Here is an 8273-nt window from a genome sequence, read left to right as displayed (position 1 = left end):
ACTACTTGCTGCAATTATCTTAATAAAATACTTTCTACTGCACAATCTGTAGTTAATCTGTAGCATAAATCTACTATTTTATTTATGAGGATGTGAAAGGAGAAGAAAACGGTAAATAAATAGTATCGCAGTGTTTCGGGGGCAATTCCGGCCCAGTTATGGAAGAGTCGGCGGAGATCTGGCATCCGGATTTGGGCCAGTGTATTTGGCCCAATTCTGGGCAGTCATTCAAAAAGAGTCAGAGCCGACACGGGCTGCCGGTGTTACCGGAGTGTTATTGCAAGGTTGTGTAAAGTTTTCAATAATTTAAAGGTTAGTACAAGGTTCCCTTAAGGTTTCAATAATTTTAAGGTTACGGGAACGTTAGGGGAACGTTCCCACAACTATAATGCACAACCAAACGGGAACGTTCTATTTCCGTAAAGAAAACTTTCCTGGGGAACCAAAGGGCAACCAAAATGATCCGTTCCCAGAACGTTCTGGGAACCAAAAACGAACGTTCCCGGAACGTTCTGGGAACCAAAAATTGTTAGCTGGGTAGAGCGTGAACTTACACGCTATGGTAAAATAGTTAGTGGCATAAGAAATGTGCACCTGAACTATGAGGAGGCAGACCTTGGGCAGATGGTGTCATTCAGAAGAACTGTGCTCATGGTTCTGGATAAAGAACCCATTCTAGACATCTCATTCAGAGTAAAGCATGAAGGTAGATCCTTCATGCTGTACGCCAGTACCGGAAGCATGAAATGTTTTGAGTGTGGAGATCTAGGGCATTTAAAAACCAGATGCCCACACAGAGTTCAAACAAGGGCCACAGAGGCAGGGCCTAGCGCTGCACGGGTGGATAATGGGTCAAAGCCCAAACAAAGCAAGCAGAATGCCTGGCAAGGTGTGAATTGCACTACTGAGCAGAACACTGCTCAAGGTGTAAATCACACAGGGACAGGAGCTGAAACTTCTCCTTCCCCCTCTGTATCTGGAGCTAAAGTTCTGAATAAGCAGGCAGTGGGTTCAACTGGGTCAGAAACTCAGAGCAACTCAGTTGAGTTCCAGAGCTCTTTAGGGAAGGCCTCTATGTCTAGAAGTACTCAAGATATAAGCAATGTTGAAAATGTGGCAGAGGTTGTGAATAATGCTGATGATAATAGAAATGTTATGCATAAACAGGTTGAAAATAACAATGACATCGAAAATGTGACAAATAGTTTTGAAACTGGTAATAATGATTCTGGAGTGAATACTAATGTTACTGACACTGTGGAAAGTGAGGTGGTGGTCAGGGAAGTCACGAGTGGACCCCCCTCTCAGCATAACTTTCAAGGTTTAGAATATTTCATAAAACCTGACCAAACTGATACTCAATCTGAGATGATGGAGGATGACGCCGCTTCAGATATCTCAGAGGCCGTATCACTTCCTGGGACGGACCAAAAGCTTTATTCAGTAAATGAGTTAAACGAGTTTTTGGATGACACTTTTGGGAAAACAGTAGAAGTTATGGAATTTTTTCCAGATGTCAAAAAATTCATAAAATCTGTTGAAAAAGCAAGACAGAGTGCAACAATGGCTGAACTGAGTCAGCAGAAAAGATATAGACTAAGAAAGTTTGTGACAAAGCTGCGGAAAGAAATGAAAGAAACAAAGGAATCTTGCTAAAATTATGGGTTTTAAATCGCACAATATGGCTTTTATCTTCCCTTTCACTGCCTTCTTCTGTTCTCTTTTTTATCTCTATCTTATCTCCATGGATAAGTTGCGTGTAGGAACTATAAATATTAATGGAGGTAGGGACAGAAATAAACAGGCTATAATATCAGAAATTATAAAACAAAAAAATCTAGATATAGTTTTCCTACAGGAAACACATAGTGATAAGGAAAATGAAGCAGAATTAAAATTGTTCTGGGAGGATAAATATTCTTTTTTAAGTCATGGATCAAATTTTACTGCTGGCGTTGCCATTTTAATATCTAAGAAACAAAGTTTAACTAAGACTGAAGTTTTAGAAATTGAGCGAGGCCGCATTTTAATGATAAAAACAAAAATCAGAGATACAGCTTTCCTTTTAATAAACGTTTATATGCCTAATTTGGGAGCAACTTAGATAAACTTAAAGAAAAATTGAAACTGGAAAACAATAATGCTATAGTTGTGATGGGAGGGGATTGGAATTGCACTTGTGATTTTACAAAAGATCGTATTGGAGAAGAACCTCATTTTAATTCATTAAAGCTTTTAAATTCATTAATTAAAGCTCAGGGACTCATAGACCCTTGGAGAGAGCAGAACCCTAATGCTAAACAATACACATGGATGAAAATAACAGAAAATAGAGTAAGCGCTGCAAGACTGGATCGCTTTTATATTTGTAAAGAAGATAGGAACAAGTTTTTTAACAATTGTTTTTACTCGAGTGGTTTTTCTGACCATCAGTTAGTAACAGTAGATATAAATATGTCGTAGAAGGTGAAATCAACACCACTTTGGCGTTTTGACTCAAAATTATTACAGGATGAACATTTCTATAATAATTTTAAAATCTTCTGGGAAAAATGGAAATCAGACCAAAGCAGTTATGAGAGTCTAGCTACGTGGTGGGAGTTAGGAAAAACCAACATTAGAATTTTCTGTCAACAATATGTGGATCAGAAAAAAGCAATTGAAAAAAATACATTAGTTGACTTGGAGCGAGATATAAAAGCACTAGAAAATGAAATAGTTCAAAGTGATGACAGAAAAAACAAGGAGCTGGAAGGAGAAAAAGAAAGCACTTGGTTTCTATCTTCATGAACAAGCAAAGCGAGCCCTAATCCGGGTCAAATACTCCAGCATTAAAGATATGGATGCTCCAACATCTTACTTTTTTAATCTAAACCGAGGAGGAAGGTCACAGAACCAAATGCTGCACCTAAAACATCCAAATGGACTTTTAACTACAAACATGAATGAAATGAGAAGCATTGCACTGAACTTTTATTCTGAACTCTACTCGGTGGACATTACAGATCCAATCTGCAGAGATGAACTGCTACAAGACTTACCAAGACTGAGCCCATCACAAGCTGAAAAACTGGAGGAAAACATAGATTTTAATGAACTTACCGAGGCTGAACAACAGCTATCTTCAGGACGTGCTTCTGGAATTGATGGTCTTAATGCTGAATTTTATAAAGCTTTCTGGGGGATAATAGGAATAGATTTATATGACGTTTTTATCTGGTCTTTTAATAACGGACGGCTTCCGGTCAGCTGTACAAGAGCGGTTTTATCTCTTTTACCAAAAAAAGGGGATTTGAGTCTTTTAAATAATTGGAGACCTGTAGCACTTTTATGCACAGATTATAAAATTTTATCAAAAGTTTTATCTAACAGACTTAAAACATACATTGAGTTTTTAATTCATACAGATCAGACATACTGCGTCCCGGGACGATGTATAATGGACAATATCTTCCTTGTGCGGGATATTTTTGATCTGTGTCGAATGAATTCTAAAAGTCTCGGGTTATTATCTATTGATCAAGAAAAAGCGTTTGACAGAGTTGATCATACGTACCTTTTTAAAACTCTTGAAGCTTTTGGTTTTAATGATAATTTTTTAGCATGGATAAAACTTTTATATTCAGGTGCTGTAGCATTATTGAAAATAGGGGGAGGACTTAGTCGTCCTGTTGAGCTGCAACGGGGCATAAGGCAAGGATGTCCACTATCAGGCCAGCTCTACAGCCTGGCCATTGAACCCCTATTACAAAGACTAAGAGTTGAAATGCAAGGTCTCAGTATGTGTGATTCACAAAAGAAGCTTGTTCTGTCAGCTTATGCCGATGATGTCACAGTATTCATAACAAAACAAGATGATGTCCAAGCTCTGACTAACTGTCTTAATAAATATGCAGCAGCATCATCGGCAAAAGTAAACTGGAATAAATCGGAATCTGCTCTTGTAGGGCCATGGCAAAATCAAGAGCCACCGGTCTTACCTGAAAACCTACAGTGGGGTAGAAGAGGAATTAAATATTTAGGAGTATTCTTAGGAACAGAAGAATACCAGGAAAAAAACTGGGAGGGAGTGATCGAAAAGGTAGAGGAAAAACTTTCTCGATGGACCTGGATCCTTCCCCAGCTATCCTACAGGGGACGAGTTCTCATCACAAACAACCTGGTGGCATCAATGTTGTGGCACAAACTAACAGCCCTGGAACCGCCAGATTGCCTTATTAGAGAAATTCAGAAGAAACTTGTCCAGTTTTTTTGGAGTGGACAGCACTGGACCCGGGCTCCTGTCTCATATCTGTCACGACAGGAAGGAGGGCAGGGTCTAATCGACCTTTCTAGCCGCATAAAGGCCTTCAGATTACAAACAGTCCAAAGATTCTTATATACTGAGGGTCTTGCAAGGAACGTAACAGCATGTCAACTATTACAGCGTGTGGAGGATGCCGGTTATGATAAACACCTATTCGTGCAATAATTGAAAGTAATGAGACTGACACAAACCTCCAGCTTTTATCAGTCAGTTTTAAAAGCATGGTCATCTGTGCTCAAAAGCACTAGAGCTGTAATACATCCACTTTTTTGTATTAATGAAGAACTGCTGTTTTTTAACCCGTTGCTACAGACTGAGATGCTACGATCCTACAGTATACGCCGAAGCTTTCTCAAGGCTGGACTTAACAAGATCGACAGCCTAAGGGCCGGTGGATCCTGGAAGCCCATAAACACACTGAGCACTGAAACAAAGATCAGGTCCAGCCGTCTGCTGCAAAGAATGATGAGAGAGGTGATTACAGCACTAACACCAACCTTCAGACAGGCTCTGGAGGAAGAGGAGGAAGACCAATGCGAACCATTTCCCTCTCTCCTTATCTCAGCAGCAACAGAAAACCAACCTGAGGAAGGGTCATTGTTGTCATCAAACATTCCGGAATTTACAGACCTGGAAAATGCCTCCAAAAAAGCATTATATATGGTGAGTGTGAAAGTACTGCACCAGAATTCTCTTACAGGGGTAAAAGAATCTGGCTGGGTGAGTTTGTTGCCACCAGGACCTTCCCCAAAAAGATGCTGGAGGACACTGTATAAACCTCCAATAGAGAAGCGTACTGCTGACCTGCAGTGGAGGATCATACACAGAGCAATAGCTACCAATCGACATGTCGCCCACCTAAACCCTGCTATATCAACGGCATGTCCTTTCTGTGGAAGGGAGGAAACCATTGATCATCTGTTCCTAAGATGCTCCAGAATTAAAACCATGCTCCAGACAATCACATCCTGGTTGTCAGGCCTTGAGATTCTGCTGACGGACAATCTTTTTATCTTTGGACCAATATATTATAAAAGTAAAAAAGAGAAAATTTGTCTGCTCAATTTTATACTGGGTCAAGCAAAGCTAGCCATTTGGCTAACAAGAAAAAATAAACTGAAAGGAACAGGAACTGTGAATGCTGACACAATGTTAAAAACTCTGATCTAAGAATTGAGTTCTCGTATTTTAAATTAACAAACAAACTTCAGGACTTCTGTTCAATTTGGGCTCAGAACGAAGTTTTATGCTCCTTTGATGATGGTGGTTTAATTTGGTGTTTTTAATAGAATTATGTCGGAATTATGAGATGTGTAGTTTTTTTTTTTTAAATCATGGTGATGCACAGAAAAGTGATTAAGTAATATAATTCTATGTGTATTTATTTACTTTTTTTGGTATCTCAAATAAGATAATGTTTTTATAAATTGTATTAATTCAATGGAATAATAAATGATCTTAAAAGTCAAGTCTCTCTCTCTCTCTCTCTCTCTCTCTCTCTCTCTCATTTAGTTCAGCAGAAGTGAAACTGATCTGATCCTGTTCTGTTCTCTCTCTCTCTCTCTCTCTCTCTCTCTCTCTCTCTCTCTCTCTCTCTCTCTCTCTCTCCTTTAGTTCAGCAGAAGTGAAACTGATCTGATTCTGTTCGAGTGCGGATCTGTTCCGTCTGTGTTTGTAGTTTTGTTGATAATTGAAGTTGATGAACGCAGGTGAGTTTATACATTTCCACACTTCTGTACATTACTGTGTATTGTTACTTTATGTAGTTCAGATTGTTGATTTGATTTAAACACACTTGTTTTGAACAGAACACTCACGAACTAAACCAGGAAGTCTTGGACATTCTCCTGACATTCGAGTTTCTTTCGACTCGTTCTCGACTAATAAACATCCAAAAATGAGTGAAACTGCATTAACTGATTCTGCAGTAAACAAGAAACAAACTACAATCAAATATGTTTAAAACGTTTTTATCTGTACAGTTTTATTTTCTGTTATTTTGTAAATGTGAGCTTCATCTGAGTTGAAATGCTAAGGAAGTTTAAGGGAGCGTCTACAAAGTGCATGAAGCCGAGGTGTAGTTATTACCCAGTGTCATGTACCATTCAATACAACTGTATAAAGTCCTACAGTATGGGTACAGTCAAAATATATAGTGTCAACAATTCCAAAATCAATCATTTTAATATAATAAACGATGCTATAGTTATCTAGTGACATGTACCACCCACTACACTTAAATTACAGAGAAAACCCTACAGTATGGGTGCAGTAATAAAGAATTAAAAGTTAAAAAACAACATAATTTTTCATATAACCAAGGATGTAGCAGTTAACTAGTCACTTGTACTAGTTACTACAACCACATTATAAAAGTCATACAGAATGGGTACAGTAACGAATCATAAAATGTACTACAGTAAAGGTACAGTAATAATAAAATATAGAAGATTAACAACAATTAAGAAATGCAAGTTTTGGTATGATGAAGGTTGTAGTAGTTTTTCTGTCACTTGTACTACTTACTACAACCACAATACAATTTAAAAGTCCCACAGCATGAGTACAATAGGTCATCATAAAATGTAACGTAAACATGAACATAACACTCACAAACTAAACCAGGAAGTCTGAGCTGCTGTAAATAACTTGCTGTGTTTACTGGTGTTTCTGTTTACGTGTAGAAAAATGGCTGAGTCAAAAATTTCAGTAGCTCAGGACGAGTTCAGCTGTTCAGTCTGTCTGGAAACACTGAAGGATCCAGTAACTACACACTGTGGACACAGTTTCTGTATGGTGTGTATTAATAACTGCTGGGATCAGGAGGATGATAAGGGAACATACAGCTGTCCACAGTGTAGACAAAGCTTCACTCCAAGACCTGTTGTGAGGAGAAACACCATGCTGGCTGGAGTTGTGGAGAAACTGAAGAAAAAAGAACTTCAAGCTCCACATCCTGGTCACTGTTCTGCTGGACCTGAAGATGTGGAGTGTGATTCCTGCACTGGGAAAAAATACAAAGCTGTTAAATCCTGTCTGGTGTGTTTGGCCTCTTTCTGTGAAACTCACCTTCAGCCTCATTATCAAATTCCTTCTTATAAGAAGCACAAGCTGGTTAAAGCTTCCAGACGACTCCAGGATTAGATCTGCTCTCAGCATGATAAACTGCTGGAGGTTTACTGTCGTACTGATCAGCAGTGTATCTGCCTAATGTGTATCATGGATGATCATAAAGGACATGATACAATATCAGCTGCAGCAGAAAGAACTGAGAAACAGGTAAAAATATTATACAGCTCTCTTTAACAAGTAACAACTCATTATCATTTACACTGACGTTGTTTATGTGGTGCTCGTACACAATACAAGTAAATTCTGAATTGTTATTCTGTGTAGAAGCAGCTGCTGAAGATCCAGAGAAAATTCCAGGAGAAAATCCAGAACAGAGAGAAGGAACTTTGTGAGCTGATAAACGCTGTGGAGTCTCACAAGGTAAGTTTTATCAACAAAAAGCTCTCAGGATCAGTCTGAATCTCCTCCATTAAACCAATCTCCATTAAAAATGAGATATTTTATATCTCAGGTAACTTTGCGGGCGGCACGGTGGCTAAGTGGGTAGCACTGTCGCCTCACAGCAAGAAGGTCCTGAGTTCGATCCCCAGGTGGGGCGGTCCGGGTCCTTTCTGTGTGGAGTTTGCATGTTCTCCCCATGTCTGCGTGGGTTTACTCCGGGTGCTCCGGTTTCCTCCCACAGTCCAAAGACATGCAAGTGAGGTGAACTGGAGATGCTAAATTGTCCATGACTGTGTTCGATATAACCTTGTGACTGATTAACCCTGTGTGAAGATAAACTACTGTTTCCTGTCATGAATGTAACCAAAAGTATTAAACATGACGTTAAAAATCCTAATAAACAAACAAACAAACAGGTAATCTGTGGTCGGTTTTTCATCTGGTTTCTTTTCTT

At 39.0% G+C, this 8273-nt stretch overlaps 1 pseudogene; it reads left to right on the top strand.

Moving 5' to 3' along the window:
- Window positions 1-6994: 6994 nt before the first annotated feature.
- LOC134326307 (E3 ubiquitin/ISG15 ligase TRIM25-like) lies at window positions 6995-7837 on the top strand (annotated as a pseudogene).
- Window positions 7838-8273: the final 436 nt, after the last annotated feature.

Source organism: Trichomycterus rosablanca, chromosome 14 (assembly GCF_030014385.1).
Source record: "Trichomycterus rosablanca isolate fTriRos1 chromosome 14, fTriRos1.hap1, whole genome shotgun sequence".
NCBI lineage: Eukaryota > Metazoa > Chordata > Actinopteri > Siluriformes > Trichomycteridae > Trichomycterus > Trichomycterus rosablanca.
This window is presented reverse-complemented; position numbering and strand designations above follow the sequence as displayed.